Source organism: Mirounga angustirostris, unplaced genomic scaffold, assembly GCF_029215605.1.
Source record: "Mirounga angustirostris isolate CCGP_5_RB_7025 unplaced genomic scaffold, mMirAng1.0.hap1 SCAF_13, whole genome shotgun sequence".
In the NCBI taxonomy this organism is placed as follows: Eukaryota; Metazoa; Chordata; class Mammalia; order Carnivora; family Phocidae; genus Mirounga; species Mirounga angustirostris.
Window position 1 is genome coordinate 89,491,258 of NW_026991721.1, and position 21,366 is coordinate 89,512,623.

Genomic DNA, 21,366 nt, shown 5'->3' on the forward strand with positions numbered 1-21,366 from the left:
CTTAACCTCTCTGGGCTTCTGTTTCCTCAGTGGTTAAATGAGACAGTTGTTCAAAGACCAGTTACTGAGTTCTTTCCAATTCTGACATCCCATGTCTCCATTTCAGAGGAGGGGAAAAAGCATTCTTATATGAACCTAACAGCTGATTTCACAAGCAACCAGCTCTCCTCATTCAGTCATTCCTTCCACAAACATTGACTGGGCTTTCATTGTATGCAAGTGTTCTTCTGGATTATAGGAGTGGAAAAAAAGAGATAAAATATGATCAGTACTGGAGAAAAATAAAAGGGAGTAGGGAGAGCCAGGGATAGGAGAAAAGGGATTTCATTTTAGGTAGGGTCCTCAGGAAGGCCCTCCCTGAGAGGATGACATCGGAGTGGAAACCTGGAGAAATCAAGGGAGCAAGCCAGGCAGATATGTGGGGAAAGAGCGTTCCAGGCAGAGGGAGCAGCAAGTGCAAAGGCCCTGAGGTAGCAGCATGCCTGACTTGTTCCAGGCCCCACAGGGAGGTCTGGGGTCAGTGTGGCTGCAGGAGATGGGTGAGGGAGACAGCCACAGGAGTTAATTGGGGAGGTGGAGATTCAGCCATTGTAAGGACTTTGGCTTTTATTCAATTATGAATCCAAATCATTGAAGCTTTAACAGAAATGAATTTGACACTGTTCACTCATATGGTGAAGGCCAAGGACCTTGTTTGTTTGTTCATTTTTACCTCCCTCTTCTCCACCACGGACGTGGAATCTATTTATGATTTTACTTCTATTACTTTCATTTGGAGCAAAGAAACTGAGGCCTCGAGATAATCTTTTTCTCTCTCCAGGCCTATAGCCAGACTTGAGCCTGGTCTCCATTCCAGAATCTCAGCCTGGGTTCTCCCACCTCTCCTGAAGCTGCAGGCTGGTCCACAGTCAGACTCCTTGTATTCCTTCTCAAACCCTCCCAAGGTTCCCCTTGCTCTCTCTCAATCCCTTCTCTCCCCAGGGCCTTACAGATAGAATAGCCACAATATCCCCTCACACCTTTCTTCACTGATATCCTACTGTCCCTTCAGGCCTCAGCTCAAACATCACTCCTCAGACAGACACTTCCCTACTCTCTCTAAATAAACCCTTCCTGTTAAATGTTCTCAGGGTTTCATGTTCTTCCCCCTCAGAGTTCTTATTACACTTGTATTCTCATGTTTATTTATATGATTTTTTTTTTTTTTTTTTATTAAGGCCTCTCTACTCCATCCAACTGTGAACTCTATCAGGACTGAGGGTATGTCTGGTTTTGTTCAGCTTTCTATTCCAGGCACCAGAACAGTGCCTGGCACACATTCGAGGCATCCAGTAAATACTTGAAGAATAACTAAATGTCCCGGGCCCTCTGTTCATTGAGCACCCTGGGGGCATGAGGTGCTCAGGGCTCGCCCTGTGGATGTGGCCAGAGCCTTAAGCCACATGGAGCGGGGCCAGGGCTGGAAGAGGAAGGACCTGATGCTTTACACAGGTTAGCTCATTTCCTTGTCCCGGCCACCACTAGGGTGGAGGATTACTCTTCCATCTGACAGCTAAGAGAACTGAGGCGCAGGAAGGAAGTGAGTTTCTGGAAGTGTGTCTGTAGTCACACCTAGTCTTTCTGGTTCCAAGTTCTATGCTCTTTCTGCTCTGTCCCAACTACCCTGACCTTTCAGATTCAGCTCTGCCACTGATTTTCTGTGTGACCTTAGGCAAGCTTCTGACTCTCTCTGAGCTTCAATTCTCCATATATAAAATACAGAGGGTGGAATAGACAGACGTCCGTTCCAGTTCTGAGATTTCATAACTTAAGATTCTATGCTTCTAATTTCGTAGAATTGAAACAATGGGTACTAAAGTACTTAGCTCAATGCCAAGCACACTGCAGACACTTCAGAAATGTTCATTTCCTCCCTCCCTTCTTTTCCTTTACCCGTGTCTCCAATACCTTGTTTCACTGACTCTCTGCCACGGCCCTCCTTGAGATCACCTCTGCGGTCCTGGTTCTTCCAGGAGACCCAGAACACTGCCTCCCCTGCCTTCAGGGAAACCAAGCCAGGCTCTGACATCGATGTCTCCAGCCTGTCATGTCCTCAAATGGCCATTCTAGCTGTGCTCCCCAGAGAGGCCCACGGTCTTCCTGTACCCACTCCCTCCTCCTTCCTAAAAGGGCTACTTTGGTCTTCTTGATGTCCAGCACTGTGGGGGAGAGAGAAGGAAGTGACAGGAAAGGAACTCACACACACTGAGTACCTTCTCGAGGCCAGGGACTAGACCAGGCTCTCTGCTGTGTGGTCTCATTTAATCCCCTGCAAAGAGCCATTGTTTCCCCCATTTCACAAAAGGGAAGAAACTAAGGCTCAAAGAGGTTAGGAAATTGCCCAAGATCATACATCCAGAAAGGAGCAAAAGCTGGGCTATAACTCTTAACTGTCTGATCCTGAAGGAAATCCCTTTTGCCAGCCCCAGGGGAGGACCAAACCTCACCCAAGGAGCCACTCGGCACCATCAGCTATTCCCTTGAAAGCCTCTTTTTATGTAATAACTGGATTTACATCCCTAGCAACTTAAGTTCATTCATCTCTCTGGCCACCCCCTCCTTCCTCTCCTCCCTACCCCACCCCCCACAAAGTACCAGACTGAAAAACTGTCACAAATTGTCCCCAGTGCTTCTGAAAGGATGACATGGCTGTACCAATGCACCAAGGAAACAATGTCAAGAAGTTGACTCCATCCCCTGTATAGAAAGAGGGTCAGATCTTCCAATAAATACCATCTCCCCAGCTCACAGCTGCTATCCATGAGGACTTTCCAGAAATCAGACTCAGGTAAGCCATCCATGTGAACATCACCAGGTACCCCCAGATACTATCAAGGCCCTAGCCAGGGCTTCAGGAAGAAGAGGGAACGGATGCCTGTTGTTTTCTAAAGGCTTCTCCTGAAAGCTACTCTCTTAAGGAGCATGATGGCGGGTTGGGGGCTAGGGAGTATGTGGGAATGGCATCTCCTCGGCTCTGTGATGCAACCTGGATGGGAAACTCAGATGGGAGCAAAACTCCCCAGCTGGATTTTTCTGATGCCCACTGTCTTTCTCTCACCTTGTTCTGCCCTTGCCAGGATGGAAAATGAGCCCCCAGGGATGGAGGGCTTGGCCAACTCTTCCCCTAGAAAGGGCCTCATCTGAGAGATGAAATGCAAGTCTGCCCTCCAAGACCCCCAGCGTAGGTTACACTCCCTGTTTATGTTCTTGTGCCTTCCCAGACTTCTCTATAGCTCTTACCATGGTTTCAGTAATAACCTACGGAACTCCAATGCCCACCTCCCCCACGGACTGGGCTAGTTCACGGTCGTATCCGCAGGACCTCTGCAGGGACTGGCATGTAGAAGGTGCTCAATAAAAAATCTATCAGATGAAGACCTGGGTTCAGGCTGATGGGACCTGGCAGAGGCCAGTCCCCCCACACCAGCCCCTAGATGGCCCCTGCACTGGGTTAGATAGGGAAGCGTAAGTGAGAACAACCAATGACACACAGTAGGCACGGAATTCAGGTTTGTCGACCCTCTGCCAGACTCTGGAAACCCCCCAAGAGGGTTCATGCCCTGGCCATGGGGTAGCGTGGCGGGCCATCCTGCCCGCTTTTTGATTACGTAAACACGGTTGTCATCACTCTGTGAGTGAGTCTGAGAGGATGTGTATATTTGTGTGAATGCTCCACTTTAAACTAATAAGAAACATAGAATCTTTGCCAACCAATTTTCTCCCCCACATATTACATGTGAGGCACTGTGTAGGCGCTTTCGTCTATGTTTATATAACGGGCATAACACATCCACGTACATTAACTCATTTGGTCCTCTCCACAGCCCTGACAGGATGCATTATCACCACCACTTTGCTGACGAGGAAAGTGGGGCCAGCTTTTAAGGACACACAGTAAACATGGCTGAGTCAAGGCTCAAACCCAGCATTTGGCTTGTTCTGCACTGTCCTGCCTCGGGACACCACAATCACATCACCCATGACCTATCAGGGCCAGAGCCCTAGATCTTACATCAATTACGCATGACCTGGAGCAGGGGGGCTGGGGAGGGAGGGAGATGGAGAAAGAAAGCAGCCAGGAATCCAGCAACTACCCCAGAAACATGCAACTCCCTAGAGCAGGCAGCATGCTGGGCTGGAAAGATTGCCGATCCAGAATGACACCGAACCAGCTCTGTGACCTTGAGCAGATTCTCTCTCTTAACCCACCCTGAGCCTTGCTTTCTTTCTCAGGTCCATGGTGATGACTAGATAAAAAGGTGAGAGCTCCCAGCACGTGGTGAAGGAGCCCCCAGTCTGTGGCCTTGCACAAGTACCCCAAAATCACAGCGTTTAGGAAAAATCCTTCTCTTCCCTTGATCTATAAGTTAGCTGCAGCAGCCATCTCCTTCCTCCCTGGAAGAGTCCAGTTCCACCATGCTCAGGCAGGGACGCTGGCACCACGATTCTGTGCAAAAGAATGCCAGGGAAGTTCCCTTCTTCCTTGACAACAGCTAATGGCACTCCCCAGAGTACAGCCTGGGAACAAAGTTCTCCTTCCATCTCCCCTTCCACAGCCAATGGAGATGACTTCGAAAAGTATTCTAGGAGAACAGATGTCCAGTTTGGAAAGCGGCCTTCCTAGCAATCTGGAAGTTAGCAGGAGGTAGCCGTCCCTATCTCATTGCCACCAAAAGGCTCTAATGTATTGGGGTACCTTTCCAATGAGAGCTATGCCACTGCAAGGAGCAAGTCACTTTCCCTGGGAACAGCCTCCAGGGAAGGCTGGGGAATCCCATCCAGCTCCTTAGCTTTCCTCCAGATTAAACACAAGTGAGGAGTGCCCCAGGGGACTACTGCCCCACTGTGAGTCTGGTCTCTCCCCCCAGAGCTGAGAGAGGGCATGGGAGAGGGGCGCCCAACGTGGCAGCAGGGCAAGACCACCATGTAAACACAGGCCACAGGAGAGCAGCAGACTTGAGCTCCCATATCCCTGGGCTCTCCTGCTTGATTTCTGTCCCTGTGGTCCCCCTGGAGACTAGAAAACTCAGAAGGCTCGCCAGCAGGAGCTCTTCCAGCCCCCACATCCAAATAGGTGAGGCCCAACTGCTGTTACAGCTACATTTTTCCATTTCCCTCACCTAATCAGAGTTAGACAGGTCCCACCAATAATGGGCTAAATATCCCTTGGAGTCCCACCACCTTCTCCAGACACATGGTGCCCAGGGGTCTGGATCACACATTTTAGCATTTATAGGCCATAGAGTCATAAATAGTAGACCCAGAAGGGGCCTTAAAGACAATCTCGTGTAACTTCCTCATTGTATAAAATGAGATGCTAAGAGCCAAAGACGGTTAAGAGACATGTCAAAGGTCACACAGTTTATCTCCAGCCTGACGTGAATTTGTCTGGGCTCTGCAGTAAGATCGTATAGCTCCTAGAGAAAAAGGCCTTGATTCCAACACAGCATGCTACTGGGCATGCATTAAATAGCGGGCTCAGGCCATGCTTGCTGACAGACCGATGAATCACCAGGGAGGGCTCAGAAGTGAGAACAAGCACCTGTCACCACAGGGCCCTGGGCATACCCAGGAGCCTCTCTGGGCCTCTCTCAGCCTCTGACCTGGAACTAGAACCACAATTCACACAGAGTATGGCCTCACCTGAGAAAGGGCAGAAACAATCCTATACTCCCAAGGCTTAACACAGACCTGGGTACAGAGTATCACTCAATGACAATGGGCTGTCAGAGCGAAAACAGATGAACCTCTGGGGTGGGGCTCACCCCCGCCCCCCGTTCTACCATAGACCCACAGTGCTACCCTGGAATCAGGAAAACTATGCCCACCCCACACCTAAACAGAGTTAGCAGGCCCCACCACTAATGGGCTCAATGTCCCTTGGTGTCTGTCGGGATTGCAAGTCAGAGGACCATGGGTATGAGCCTCCATTCTCCTCACCCCAGGCTCCCGGGGGGCTTACAGCTTGGGCTGCACTACAGTCTGCCAGCCCCACCCACCGCCATTACTACACCTCCCCGCCCTTAAATCTACCTCCACCCCTTGTGCAGGCCAGCCCAGCCCCACCTGCAACTGAAGGCTTCTAAAAGTAAAAATATGGATTGTCTTCTAGGTGTTGGTTTCCATAACAGCCGGTAGCTCTCCCTAGAGTTGGCCAAACAAAGGTATGGGTAACGGAGAAGAGGGGTTCTGCTGGTTCCTTTAAAGAGATTCTCAGGAGAGGAATAGGTGGACCTCGGGGCCAAGCAGCACTCAGAGCTCAGCAAGGCACTTGCTTTGTCTCCAAAAGACTAAAGAAAGGAGCGTTGTTGTAAAAGGTAGACCTGGGTCACCCTATTTAATGTGAACAGGTAGAGACATCCACCACCCCTTCCTGGAACCCCCACTGTAGCCACTCTCTGAGCCCCAGCTCCTCTCACCTGTCAAACAATATAGCAACACCCATTCCACCTGCTTCACGAAGCTGAGAGGATTAAATGAGAGGGCGCCTGAGGATGGGCTTTATTAGGAAAGAAAATTAATGTGCACCATGAGCTTACCATGTGCCTAGCATTTTTAGATACTCTATTCCAGAGTTTTCATAGCACTCCTGTAGGCTCTGTATTATTATTATCCTAACTATATCTCCAAAAAAACAGGCTCAGAGAGCTTAAGTGAGATACCCAAGGATACCCAGCTCAGTAGTAGTAGAGCCAGGGTCAGAACCCAGAATCTGACTCCAAAGCTTGTGTTCCTTCTCTCAACTGCACACCCATCTCAACAACAGAGGCAAACGTCACCCTTGATGAAGAGGCCAGTGAGTCTTCAGACTGAAAAGCTGCCCTCGTGGAGCCAACCGCTATTGCTAGGACCCATCCATTTGCCCAGGAAGGCCATCGGGCAAGTCAAAGCCAACGCCTTCTGCTGTCTTGAGACCCAACAACACAAGGGCAACCCAGGGGACAAGCCCTCCCGGTGCTCTTGCCCCTTGGTGGTAGCAGTGCTGGTTTCAATGACTGCCTAGTCATTGAAGGAAGGAGGACACAGAGAATCATGGAACTTCAGGCTGAAGGGGCCCTCTGAGAGCAAGGTCAAGCTCCTCATTGGATAAGTGAGGAAACTGACACCCAGAGGTCAGCCACTTGTTGAAGGTCACACAGCCAGGCAGGGGCCAGGTCTAGAGCAGAATCCACCATCCTCCAACTCCCAGTTCAAACTGTTATTCTCACCCCCATCCCAACCACTCTGATGTGGGCCAGCTTCATGGGCCCTGAGAGGCCCAGGTGGGGGCCTATAATCTCTGCTCTCTTAGCTTAGGAAAAGCAGGGATGGTGGGTAAGAGAGTTGTGCTGTAGTCAGGAATGGAATTAGTCGGTTTGCTTCATGTACTGAGTCGTTAGCCTAAGTTCTACCCACTGAGAAGTCAACGGGAAAAGTCCTCTCAGAAATCCCTCAGTCACCAATCCAGGGAGGCCTAGGTGGTACTCTGGAGGCTGTGGTGGCCCCCTTGGCCCCCTGACATGCTAGGGAGGGGCTGACCTCTGCACTCTAGTTCAGGTTGGCCCCCAGCAATCCCTATGAGCCCTGTGACCTGGAGGGTCTCAAGTTCCACTCCTCCCCCTCCAGCCTTGCTTGGCCAGAGCTCACCCCCACCCCTGCACTGACCCTGCTGAGAGCTCACCTCCACGCTGTCCTCACTACTTAGTGGCATCCCATCCCACTCATGCTTCCTTTACTCTAACAGTTGATTCGTACCCATTTTCATGGCACCTCTGTGCATCTGTGTGTCATCTCTTGCGTGTTTCCAGGTTGAGTCTGTCCACCCGCAAACCGCACACTGCCTGAGGACAGGGTCTGTGTGTCTACATCTACCACGGCCCTGGCTGGGGTCAGCACACAGCGGGGCAGCACCAGGCCACAGTGTGACTGGCTGTTCAACGATTGTTGATGGTGCCAGTGACCTGTGAAAGGCCTCAGGCCATGTCCCCGGGGGAGCGAAAAACAAGGGGAACGGGGAAGCTGGGTAATCCACCAACTGGATCCCCGTCCAAAATAACATGGGGAGGGAAAGGAACCTGATTGAGCCTCTGCTGTATGCCAGACACTGCTAGGTACTTTACAAATGCTCTCTCCGCAATTCTTTGAGCGTTATCCTTTTTTATTTCTCCCTTTACGGGTGGAAAAGCTAGTGTCTAAATTCTTACAATTAGAAACTAGCAGAGTTAGGCTCTGGGGGCAGTTTTATCTGAGGCTAAGCCCATGCTCGGTACTCTGTCCACAGCCGGCAAGTTCCTAGAAGACAGGGATTTCGTGGCTACATGCTTTTGTCCTGTTTGGTGTTGCTGCTTGTAGCCTCAAAGCCTAGAACCGTACCAGGCCTACATACAGGAGACAGGCTATAACTATTTGCTGGACGAAGGAACAAAGGAATGAATGAAGACCATGCCGCCTCTCCCCGGCAGGACAGGAAAAGGGCTTGTGAAGTCAGGTTCCTAGGCTCTATTTCTAGGAATCTTGGACACTGATTTGTTCCTTCTCTCCAACCAGAGAAGTACCCAATATATTAAAGTTCCTCCAAAGGCCATGTGGAGGATGGGTGGGTTTACTAGGCCTGGGATAGGACTGGGAGTGGAAGCATGAGCTGAACACAAAAGACTAGATCTTAATGAGGCGGGGGGATTTAAAAGTGTTCTCGGTGCTCTGTGATCTGCTGATTCTGAGGCCACTCTCTGGCCCAGGTGGATCTGGCCTCTGCCAACCCCGGGAGGGCTCCCTCATCCACACTGGGTGCCTCTGCCACTTTGCCTGAGCTGTACTGAAATTGGTCACATTCCTATTAAGCAGAGAAACTACCAGTTCCACCACCCACTCCAGCCCCATCCGAACCCCCAAAAGATCCTGCTCCAGGCCCCAGGGCCAGCTGCTTTTCTCCACATTCCAGCCAAAAATAATATGAGAACGAAGCTGTTTGGTGGAGACTTAATCTAATCTTCGTTGCTTCAGTTTTAAAATATCCTGCCTGGTTTAGGGTTTCTTATTACACACAGGGATGTGTTTTTAGTGAGATAGGTCTTAGTAGAAATGGCCTTCTTGTAATTAGAAACCCAGTCAGGCAGGGCCTGCAGTGAGGCATCCAAGCCAAACAGCAGATCCCCCTGAAGACAGCACATTTGCAGCAGAGAGCTCTTCCCAAGCTGCCCGAGGGCTTGCTTCTCCCTTACTCCTGGGGGATCTGGAAGGAGAAAAAGCTCTGGGAGAAGGAATGTACCTTCCAACTCGTATGCATTTCCTTAGCAAAACCGTTGCTCCTTCTACCTCCACTCTGCATCTCCCCACTCTCACCCCCGATCAGAACAGAGACTAAGATGTTGCTCAAGACCGCTGGAGGAGGATATGTGGAGGAAAAAATTACCCCCAAGATGTCCCCATGGACGAGGGAGAATTAAAGGCAAGCATTCCACTGGAGCCACGTCTCCAGTATCAGGGCTAGCACTGAAATACCAGGCATGGGAACAGGAGGAGACTCCAAGTGCTGATACACTTTTGTGTAAGTGCCGGGTGTAACTTCTTGGGCTTTCTGGCCCAGAACCTGCTTTGATCTGCTAGCATGGAGACTGCTAAGTGAGGTTCAAGCTGCGGCTAGCTCCGGACCAGTGCCCATCCCCCCAGCCCAACCAGATGTCACACACCAGTCCAGGCTCAGGCCTCTTCTTTCCGCTGGCACAAAGGGAAGGGGCTGAATTTCTGATAAGTCAGATTCTGCGTTTATCAGATGCTTGGAAGCTCTTCCTGGTGGCACCACCGGGGAGAAGCACCGCTGGTTCCCCCAACTTAACTGCCCCTCCTGATAAATTGCAGGGGGATTTGGGGATCGCAATGGGGTTTTCAAATTCCAGGATATAAAGAAAGGCAGGCCTTCAGCCCCTTCGCCCCCAGTCTCAGAACTCCTGGGAGTTGTGGGGAAAGAAAGGCTCTGGATCAGGCAGGGAAAGAAAACACAGGGAAGAATGTGACTCTGCTGCTCAGAAGCCTCTCTTCATTTCCTTTATTATTTAGAGCGCACCCAGAGCAAGAGTCAGGGAGTCATGCAAGATTCGCCCCTCGGTAGCCTAATGAGGGACTCGTTCGATACATTCCACTTCACAGATGAAGAAACCGAGATCCAGAAGCTAGGTGACCCGCTGCAGTCATGTAGCCAGACAGTAACAGAGCATAAAACCACCAGGCCCCCCAGTTTCAGCTTAAACACTAGCTCAGCATGCTGACCTGCCAACCTTTATTATCTCCTTCCTCCCTTTCCCACCAGGTATTAGATTTAATTAAATTAGCAGATCCCCATTGCAACAAGCCCGGCCATGCATCCTGACCAGAGCCCAGCCAGGGCAGTTACTCCCTCTAAATTCTGCTTCTCAATATATTCAATCTTCAATAAGTCACAGATCGCATGTGAAGTGTTTTTATACAAAGCATGGTGTGTTGGCTAGAACCAAGGCTGACGGTGGCTCACGATGATTTCATTTTCCGTATAACTTCCTCTGCTTTTCCTCCGTGGCATCGCTTCGCCCTCTCCATACTCTGATCTGCATTTTGTTTGATCCAGACACTTGGCTTCACATGCCGTCACCTCCAGCAATTACATCACACATTTATATATATCTTACAGCATCACAGTCCTTGTGCCACACAGCATAGGAAAAAGGAAAACTTATAACAGCATTTCTCACCTTCCTTGAACTAATTTAGAAAATGTGCTTTAAATTAAATAAATCAGGAACAAAAGTCTGAAATTGGAGATAGAATTTCGGGGGGGGGCACTAAATAAATAGCAAGGAAATCTTGCAACATGTTGGAAGCCTATAAATTTTATAGGTTGTTTTTTTAATAAAAACAAATTCAATTGCTAACAACACAGTATTATTAAGCCGCTAACGTTTAAAAATCTAATTTGGCCTGCTCTGCTGCTGTTTATGTTGCATTCACCCAGGGTAAGGAAGTCAGGTTGATGGGTTTGGTTTGGTTTCTAAACCAGGCTAATAGAGCCCCCTTTAAAAAGCCAGCCTTTTTGCTTTCTAGGCATGCCTTGGTCCCTAATGAGTTACAGTCCCAGGCTGAAGATGGACATGGCAGACAGAAATTTAACACACACTCTGGTGCACCCATAAACATCAAGGCCAAGGGAGAGGAGGTATGTTTCCAGTTAAGTTAAAACTCCATGAATTCAGGATTCTCCACTCACAAGACAGTAATTCTCCTTATTTCATCACTAACTTACTTCAAATGTGTTTATACAATTTATTGCTACTGAACTTCCAGGCAACTGGTGTAGAGTTAATGAAACCCAGCTTGGAGAAGCTTTGAGCTTTGAACAACTAACCACAGTTTAAATGGTTATGACATGTGGTCAAAGCCACAGCCCAGCCCCACTGCAGTTTCTGTGTTAGGACCTAGTCAAAAACCTTGTCCTCTCACCTTTTGTGCCAAATAGATTGAAAAAGGGGAAAGCGCTGAAAAATAGCCTTCCATGTTTCTTCTCAAGGTTCCCAGCCTTTCTCCCTGACATTTTAACACATTTGTCTTACTAAATGCAAGGCAAAGCCCCCCCTCGCCCCCCCACCCTGGGCCCCAAGTAAATATTTTCGTTGCAGTTTGAATTGGCAGCCAGTTGAAATCCTGAAATCCAGTTTGAGTTTAATTGAACAGGGTCAGGCCTACATAAAGCAGTGTTGAGACAGGGTGTAAGGGGGAGGCACCAGGCAGCACTTAAAGTCAGGCTCAGTGGAAGTCCAAAAGGCGGTATCAGAAGGCACAGGTGACCCTGCACTGGGAAAAGAAGTAAACTCGTCTTTCTGAATTACTTGGGACGATTTTTTCTTAATCCTCATTGTCACATGGCACCCTTCCCCAAGCTCTGTCCACGTGGGAACTCCAGGAGCCTCCCTCTTTTTAAACAGGCCCATTTTGGAATAGTAAAGGGGACCCCAGCCACTGCCGCACAATAAAAGCCCCTTTCGAAAGCAGCACTTTCATTAACTTAAAGCAATCTATAGACTTAAAAGCATGGAGCAGTAAACTCCCAGAAAGGATCATAAAACAGCCAGTCTCAAGTTGGGTACACTTCAGTGCAATTTGCACGAGGCATTTTACTGTGAGCACTGGCCGGGCCCATCTCCCTCCAGTAACCCCCTGCCCCTTATTCTGAGCAGCTTCTCTTTCTCTGGGCTTTCATGCCTTTCGCGCTCACAAAGGGGAGGCGGTGACTGGGGAGTCTCCGTGGGGTCATGGCTCCCTCCCGCCCTCTGGCTCCCGGCGGGAGAGCTCACGAATTCCAGGCCTGCAAAAAAAAAAAAAAAAAAACAAAAACAAAAAACCAGCCTCGGAGCTTCGCTGCCCGCGGGGCAGTCGCAAGGCCCGAGGCCCGAGGCCGCTGCGGCCACTCGTGGGTCCCGCGTTTTCTGAGTCCCCGCAGCGCCGTCTGGCTGCCTGAGCGAGGGGTGCGGAAGGCTGGGACTGTGGGCTCAAGACTGCAAAAAGGAAATTTCAGATCTTCCTTTCGCACAGCCCCTTACACACTTCGCTTCCCTAGTTGGCCAGAGGGATAACCTCCCTCCCCGGTTCGGACTTCTCTCCCACCGCCCGAGCTAGGCCTGAGCCATGCGGGTATAGAGTGGGGTTGCCGGGTGCAGCTCGAGTGGGAGATCACGAGTCCAGAGACGGGAGGAGGCCCCCTTCCCTCTCCCTAAGGCCCTGAGGCCTCTGGAAGGCCGGAATGGCAGGGTAAGCGAGAGGGCTAGGGGCTAGGGCTTTGCGTAATATATCGTGTGTTTGAATACCATCATTTCCTCAGCTTTGGGGAGGGGAGGGTCGCCTAGATCTGCCTAAAATGTGAAGCTTTTGGCTTCCACCAGTTGGAGAGCACTCGATAACCGAAAAGTCAACACGCTGGAGAAGTCCCCGAGGCAAGTGGGGTGAGGGCAGAAGACCCAGAGTGCCCCCGTTTTCCAGGCTGAACACACAGGCCGCCCGGCGTGTGGGCTTCCCCGCTGCGCGGGGGGGAAGGAAGCACCCGCAGCGCCTGCGGGTCTAGAGCCCGCGGCTCCGGCCAGGACGCCGGAGTTCGAGCCCGCCTTGCCCTCGGCCGCAGCCCGGACTCCCCGGGCGCGATGCGGCACCTCGCAGCTAGCGCCCCCCGCGCAGGCCGCGGTCCCTGCGGGCCACCCGCACCCGCCCGCCGCTCTGCGCCCGCAGCCCCCCAAGTGGCTTCCAGAACCCGCAGAGCCGCCAGGGTCGGTCCTCGGATCCACTTCAAGCCCTGTGAGGCTGCCCTGTCGCTTCACCCAGAACGTCCCTTCGATTTCTCCGCTTCCAGGAATCTTTCTCCTAGGACCGGGTCCTGCGCGCCTGAAGTCCTCTGCTCCAGATCCGCCTTCGGGGAGAAGCAGCAGAAATTCGGGGCTCGCCTGCCATGGCCCGGATCAACTACTTTCATCGCCTGCCTAAACGTTTTTCCACCCACGGAGCATGGGGACCCGCTCGCGCGACCCTCCCCCAAATTTCAATAGCTTCATCCCAATAAAAAGCCGTGATCCCGTGGCAAAATACTAAAAACGCCACCAGTTCCGCCGAGTCCAGCCTCAGATGTAAGCCCAGGCCCCCAACTCCTACCTCCAGCCCCCTGCTCTAGCCGGGGGTGTAGATCCGATCCCTAAGCTACTCAGCAGCCCCTCTTCAGTCCCGCTTCTGAAAACAGCCTGAATCCTACAACCCAACTCTAGCGTGGCCCTGAAGTCCAGCCCTGATTCAGGGCTGCTGCACCACCACCGGCCACCCCCCGCCCCACTGCCATTCCTAGCCCGTGTCCCCACCGCTCAGGAACCTCGGTCTCTCTCGCCCAGAGCCCTCGGAAAGAATTGCCCGCTTCGCTCGTTTCTTCCTCGGGTTCGGGAGTCAGGGGAACCCCGCTCGCCCAACCCGAAAGAAACGCAAACTTTGCGCGGCAGACTCGGGACTCTTCCCCATCCCCCTCAGCTCACGGCTGTTGGGCGCTTTCCGTCCCCCCTTTTACGAACTCGTGTCCTAGTTCTCAGGCCAGGAGGGCTCCTTATTCCCAAACCTCGCCCTGGGCCCCTACGCCTCCCCGACCTCGCCAAAGACTCCCAACGATCCGCCGAAAGCCAGTTACCCTACAAATCGCTCCTCCCGGGGCGAGAGTCCCTGAGCGTGGCCCCTGGGAGCCCGATTGCCCTGAACCACAGCTCGAGTTGCGCCGTCCCCACCGATCCGCGGGCAAAACCCCACTCGCCCTGTTTCCCCAGGCCGGGCGGGACGCGCGGCCGCGGCTCCTCCACTCCGGTCACACGGCCCGAGGCTGGGGCTGCTCCCGCTCGCAGCCGCCCGTAAGGCAGCTCCCGGCCGGTGGCGCCGACCAAGCGCCGGCCCAAAGGGCGCCCGAAGCCGGGAGCAGGCGAAGGTGGAGACGGCCCGCGGTTCCCAGCCTCGCCCGCGGAGCGCCCAGCCCCGAGCTGCCTGTCCCCGGGCTCCGGCCCGCGCGCCGGTCCCTACTCTCTGGCCCCCCGGCTCTCGCGGCGCACGGCTCCCCGCCCGCCCGCCACGGTGTCTCGGGCCCGCGGCTGTCCGAGTCCGCAGCCCCTCTCCTCGCACCCGCGGACAATGCGCGCCCGGCCACGGGCCCGAGCGGGGCGAGGAGGCGGCGGCGGCGGCGGGGCTGCGCGCGGGCCGGGCCGGGCCGGGGCTCGGGCGGGCCGCACGGCTCCGGCCGCCTCCTTCCCGGGCCTCGGCGCCGCTCGCGCTGCTTCGCTCCGCGCTCTCCCGGCGCTTCCCCAGCTTCTCTCTGCACGCTCCCGCCGTCCCTCTCTGCTCCCTGCCTCCCTCCTCCCTGCTGCCTCCCTCTCTCTCCTCCCTGCTGCCTCCCTCTCTCCCTCTCTCCTCCTTGCCCTGTCGCAATGAATAATACTCTGGCTTGGGGACTGGAATAAAACACACGCGCTCTGAGGCAGCCGCCCGCAGCAGCAGCAGCCGCCGTCGCGCCGCCGCCGCCGCCTGCAAAAGCGTCTCTGACATGGAAATGAATGACAGCTTACCTGATGCCAATCTTCATCAGACTGACACCGGCGTGACAACACAGCCTATACTTCCCAGCACTGCTCGGGACGTCAGCGGCACAGGGACCCGCCCCCCGGAGCCCCCCCCCACCTCCCCTCGCCCCACTCCCCCCTCTCTCCCCACCCCCCTCGCCCCCACCCACTCCCGGCCCGGCGCTTCCAAGTCGGAGCCGCAGCTGGAGTGTCTCCCTCTACTGGAGGCTTTTCGGAGACGTCGGCGCGGGCCCGCTCCTGCTGGCAGGAGGCCGAACGGCGCTGGAGAGGAAGCCGCGCACTGCTAGCCCGCCGCTGGCCGAGGGACGCGGCGGACGCCCTCCAGACTGGGGACACTGCCCCCGCCCCCGCCCCCCCACCCCCCACGCCGCGTCCTCTCTGCAAACCACCGAGGCCAACTGGCACGACCTCCTGGGCTCAGGGGATGGCGAGGAGGGGGAATTTTCCGTGCACCCCGAGAGAACTCCCCCGAAATCATGAAACTTAAAGCTGGAGAGGAATCCTTCCCTCCACCACCACTCCTCCCCCCGCACCCCCACCCCATTCCTGCCTGATGGCCTCATTTTTATGATTGCATTTGAATAATTCTCATTACCCTGGCCCCAGAAAAGGTGCTCAGATGACACTCTGGTTAGTTATTCCTATTCTCAAGAGCTTTTTCTGCTGTGGGCTTCCTGGGGCGTTTGGCTCACCGAGGGGGAGACTGTAACGGGGTGGGGCAGAGGGAGAGATAAAAGGGTGTAGAGGCCTTGTTAGTAAATCACTTCTTTGCAAATGCCTGGCAAGCCTACTCTAAGCCATTGCTATTTTCATTCTAAAAAGTCCCAGAGTTCTGAGGGTCGGGGTGGTGTAATATAAAGGGAGTGACCAGCTGGGCTGTTTCAGCCTGGGCCGGCTAGGGTGGCTTCCTTCTACTTCACGGAAGAAATTCACACTGGCGCCGTCTAAGAAGACCAGTGCAAGCTTGCATTGTCATACATGTGCTTTCTTTCATTCCAAAAAGATTACAGTCCTACTAAGTGCCAGGCATAGGCACCCAGCCACCTACAGATGCAGCTTGCTTGCTTGCTTCCACAACTTAGCACATGGCCCTCTGCATAAAGGGAAAAGAGAACCCCTTCCCCCTTGACTTTTGCTCCTTGCTCCCCATAGAGGAGCCGGTTCAGCCACAGTCAGGCAGCGATTGATCCTCTGACCCCAGAGCAGGCAGGGGGCCTGGATAAAGCCTAGACAAAGACACTGATGTAAGCAAGGAAAGCAGAAAGTGAAACCCAAGCAGACCAGGTTTTCAGTAAAGAATCTGACCCAAGAAGTTGAAGGCTCCCCCTTCACTCTTGGCAGGCCTCTGGGTCACTCCTCATCTGCCTCCATCCTGAGCCAGGATGAGAGCTATTAGCATTCCAGGGCTCAGAAGAGGCGGTTGAGACCTTTTCTGCATCATATCCCAGATACACTAAATACTCTTTGTCCAGATCTCCCCAGTCCCTCCCAGATTCAAACTCCAAAGTTCCTTGTGGAAGAAAGTCTTCACTGAGAGCCCCTTTTATAGATGGAGTTGAATCCTCTCACCTTCATGTGGAACCTCCAAAGACTTCACTAGGTGGATTTATGTCACCCCAGCCTCTGATCTGTGGTCAGAGACTCTGGCTGCTGACAGCATAATTGCTATTATATATTATACATTGTATAATAATATAATAATAATGAATGCACTTGCCCTTTTTATGTAGTACAGAAGCGGCTCTCGATTCTCCAACCCAGAGGCTGGAGGTCAGGCTGCCATAAACTCTCAGAGGGAAGCCCTCTTCAGATACAGGAGGGGGAGGGGAGATCCATTTGCCCCTGCCTGGGAGCCCTGGAGGGAAGGTTTTCTCTCTTTCTCTCGGGCGCCCAGTGAGTTGCTGTAGCCTGCAGAGTCAGAGGGGAGAATCAGGCTGACCGTAAATACTTAACCCCATCAGAGAGGTGTCAGTGAGCCAAAAATAGTACTGCAGGCAACAGCCATGCATCACTGATTCACACTTGTCACACCCCTCATTTTTTAAATCTAGTTCTGTGCCCAATGGATACAGGAGATCCATTGCCATGAGCTATTAATTTTTGGAGTCTTTTAAAATACCGTGATTCCTACTAATACCCTTTTGATGCCTTAAACTGTACATTGTAATTTAAAATAAATGTATCTGGCTTTAACTACATTTGTAATTTGCAAAGGCTTAAAAAATGATTACCTAAATGTAACCATCATTCCCATAATCATTCAAAGCAAACATTTGTCCTGCACCCACTGGAAGCTCAGCTGTGTGCCCCAGCTGAGGATAAAGAGCAGAAGCAAAGAAGTTCAAGTTACAGTTCCTGTCCTCAAGGAGCTTTTGTTCTAGCTGAAGAAGGCAAAGCACCACTACATAAAACATTAAATGATAATAATACAAGAATCCGACAGACGACACAAGCTAGTGAACACTTACTGAACACATGAATCAACAACATGTCAAATTCCAGGAGTTCCATATCTAAATGTTGGCTCTGGCAGCGAGTAGAGAAGGGACAGAGCAGAAATTAAGTCTATAGAATGCACTTCACATACTCTACAGTCTCTCCCCCATCATCCTTCTGAGGATGAAGAGGGTGGAGAGGGGCACACATGTCATGTAAGTCACCAACACATCAACATTGTGAGCAAACAGGAGCTCCTCCCAATCCCAGTCATCACTCTTAAATGTTGCTGTTCCTATGGCTTGGTTCTGGGCCCTTTTCTCACTCTGTCTGCTCCTGATTTGTCTTTAGGATAAGCAATTCATACCAGCCCAGATTGTCCCCTCTGAGCTGTGGACATCTACAATCAATGGCCTAACTGAGTCCTGTCATTATCAGCCTGTGAATAAAATTTAAACTTGTCTGTATTAGTCTGCTCAGGCCACCGTAACAAAGTACCACAGGGCAGGTGGCCTGAACAACAGACGTTTATTTTCTCACAATTCTGGAAACTGGAAATCCAAGATCAAGGTGCCAGGAGGATTGGTTCCTGGTGAGACCTCTCCTCCTGGCTTGCGATGGGACTTTCTTGCTGTGTCCTTACATGGCCTTTCCTCTGTGTGTACCAGAGGGAGAGCGCAATTTCTGATGTCTTTCTCTTCTTATAAGTGCACCATTCCTACTGGATTAGGGACCCCCTCTTCTGACTTCATGTAACTTTCATTACCTCCTTAAAGCCCCTATCTCCAAACACAGTCACGTTGGGAGTAAGAGCTTCAACATGTGAATTTGTGTGTGGGTGCGGGGTGGGGGGGAGACAAAATTTAGTTCCACACACCAGTTCCCTCTATTCTCAACTTAATTATTTTTGGTGAATCTTGATTGTGAGTTCTCTGAGGATGGGGACAATATCTATTTCATCTTAGAATCCTTAGAACCTCGGTATAGTGCTTAGTCCTGAAAACATTAAAGAAATACTTGTTGAGTTGAATTGAATGGAACTTTTTTTTTTTTTAAAGATTTTATTTATTTATTTTAGAGACAGAGCACAAGAGGGGGGAACGGGAGAGGGAGAAGGAGACCCCTCGCTGAGCAGGGAGCCCGATGCGGGACTCGATCCTGGGACTCCAGGATCATGACCTGAGCCGAAGGCAGTTGCTTAACCAACTGAGCCACCCAGGCGCCCCTGAATGGAACTTTTTTCTCCATCATTGCCCCAGCCCAGCTGAGGGACTTAAAACCAGTCACCTGGAATATGAATATTTTGATGATTCCCTAACTGGGTCTAATGCCACCAATATCCCCAATACTTCCTATATACTATCACCAGTGTTCTTCCTAAAACAAAGGTTGGATCACACTTTGGTGTCCCCTCAAGAAACCAGCTCCTATAAGATTTAGCCTAAAAAAGTGGTGCCTGGGTGGCTCAGTGGGTTAAGCGTCTGCCTTCAGCTCAGGTCATGATCTCTGGGTCCTGGGATCAAGCCCCGCATTGGGACCCTTGCTCAGTGGAGAGCCTGCTTCTCCCTCTGCCTCTGCCTTTCCTCCTGCTTGTGCTCTCTCTCTCTGTGTGTCAAATAAATAAAATCTTTAGAAAAAAAAAAAAGATTTAGCCTAAAATTGTTTATTGGGACTTAAAATAAAAAGAAGGGACTTGAATGCCACATTCCTTAGCATGGCATTCAAGTTCTACCTCCTTATCCAGCCCTGATCTATCTTTCAGGCTAATCTCCTATATCCCTGACTATACCTCCCCAACACCACCATCAGTGGTTCCTAGTGTTAGTCCACGGACTTCCTGCCTAAGAACCTTTGTGGAACTTCTTTATAGTTCTGGGTTCCTGGTTCCATTCCTGCAGAAAGTTGATCTGGATAAGGGCCTAGGAATCTGTTTTAAAAGCTGCTGCATGAAAAGAATGAGAAGACAATTGCAGAATGGGAAAAAATATTTACAAGACACATCTGATAAAGGCTGTTATCAAAAAAAAATATAAAGAACTCGTAAAATTCAACATTAAATAAATGAACAACCTAATTAAAAAATGGGCAAAAGATCTGAACAGACAACTCACCAAAGATATAGAGACAGCAAGTAAGCATATAAAAAGATGCTCAGCATCATTTGTCATTAGGGAATTACAAAATAAAGCAATAAGGTATCATACCGCTTATTAGAATGGTCAAAATCCAAAACACCGACAACACCCAATGTTGGTGACAACGTGGAGCAGCAGAAATTCTCATTCATTGCTGGCGGGAATACAAAATGATATAGCTACTTTGGAAGACATTGTAGCAGTTTCTTATAAAACTTAGCATACTCTTAACATATGATCCAGCAATTGTACTCCTTAGTAGTCACCCAAATGAATTTAAAACTTATAAAGCCCACACAAAAACCTACACACAGATGTTTACAGCAGCTTTATTCATAATTACCAAATCTTGGAAGCAACCAGGATGTCCTTCAGTAGGTGAATGGATAAATAAACTATGGTACTTTCAGACAATGGAATATTATTCAGCACTAAAAAGAAATGAGCGACTAAGCCATGAGAAGACATGGTGGAACTTTAAATGCATATCACTCAGTGAAAGAAGTCAATGTGGAAAGGCTATATAATGTATGATTCCAACTATGTGACATTCCATAAAAAGCAAAACCATGGAGACAGTAAAAGGATCAGTGGTTGCCAGGGTGTGGGGCAGGGGAGGGGTGAAAAGGCAGAGCACAGAAGGTTTGTAGGGCAGTGAAGTACTCTGTATGATACTATAATGGTGGATACATGTCCTTATACATTTGTCCAAATCCACAGGATGTACAGCACCAGGAGTGAACCCTCATGTAAACTATGAACTATGGGTAATGATGAGTCAATATAGGTTTGTCCATTATAAAAAATATCCCGCACTGGTGGGGGATAGTGGGGGAGGCTGTGCATGGTGCAGGGAAAGGGGGACAGGAAGTACATGGGAAATCTCTGTACTTTCTGTTCATTTTGCTGTGAACCAAAAATTGCTCTAAAAAAATAAAGCTTATTAATTAAAAAGAAAAACCCCCACTGCAATGGAGAGCTTTGGACACTTCCATGCCAGCCAGCCCTCATGAAGGCCAGGACAATCGGTGCTCTCCAGCCCTCCCTGCACTTGCTCACGCTCTTCTCTCAGCCTTGACTTTTTTTTTAAAATTTTTTTATTGTAATGTTAATCACCATACATTACATCATTAGTTTTTGATGCGTGTTCCATGATTCATTGTTTGTGCATAACACCCAGTGCACCATGCAGAACGTGCCCTCTTTAATACCCATCACCAGGCTAACCCATCCTCCCACCCCCCTCCCCTCTAGAACCCTCAGTTTGTTTTTCAGAGTCCATCATCTCTCATAGTTCGTCTCCCCCTCCGATTTTCCCTCCCTTCATTCTTCCCCTCCTGCTATCTTTTTTTTTTTTCTTAACATATATTGCATTATTTGTTTCAGAGGTACAGATCTGTGATTCAACAGTCTTGCACAATTCACAGCACTCACCATAGCACATCAGCCTTGACTTTTAATTCCCTCTCTCCCTATCCACCCAAATCCCATGGGCTGTTAAGACTTAGCTGAAACACCACCTCTTTTCAAAACTTCTTTGACCCCCACCCCCAGCCCCCGGCACAGAACACCAGCTTTGGAGTCACACGGACCTGGCTCGAATCTCTACCCTGTCACAAGATAGCCACGTTTCTGGGAAGTCACGGAGACTCTCCAAGTCTCAG

At 50.9% G+C, this 21,366-nt stretch overlaps 1 protein-coding gene across 11 annotated transcripts in view; it reads right to left on the reverse strand.

The window, feature by feature from the left end:
• Positions 1–21,366, reverse strand: part of PKNOX2 (PBX/knotted 1 homeobox 2) — a 308,095-nt gene that overhangs the window by 241,972 nt on the left and 44,757 nt on the right. For 4 of the 11 annotated variants that reach the window (XM_054512210.2, XM_054512212.2, XM_045894754.3 and 1 more), the window contains exon 1: positions 15,117–15,187. The exons of 4 other annotated variants lie outside the window; for them this stretch is intronic. The gene's annotated coding sequence lies outside the window, so the exon portion shown is untranslated. Of the gene's footprint in view, positions 1–15,116; positions 15,206–21,366 lie in introns of those variants that run through there. 3 more of the 11 variants (XM_054512211.2, XM_045894753.3, XM_054512209.2) reach the window with 1 other exon arrangement.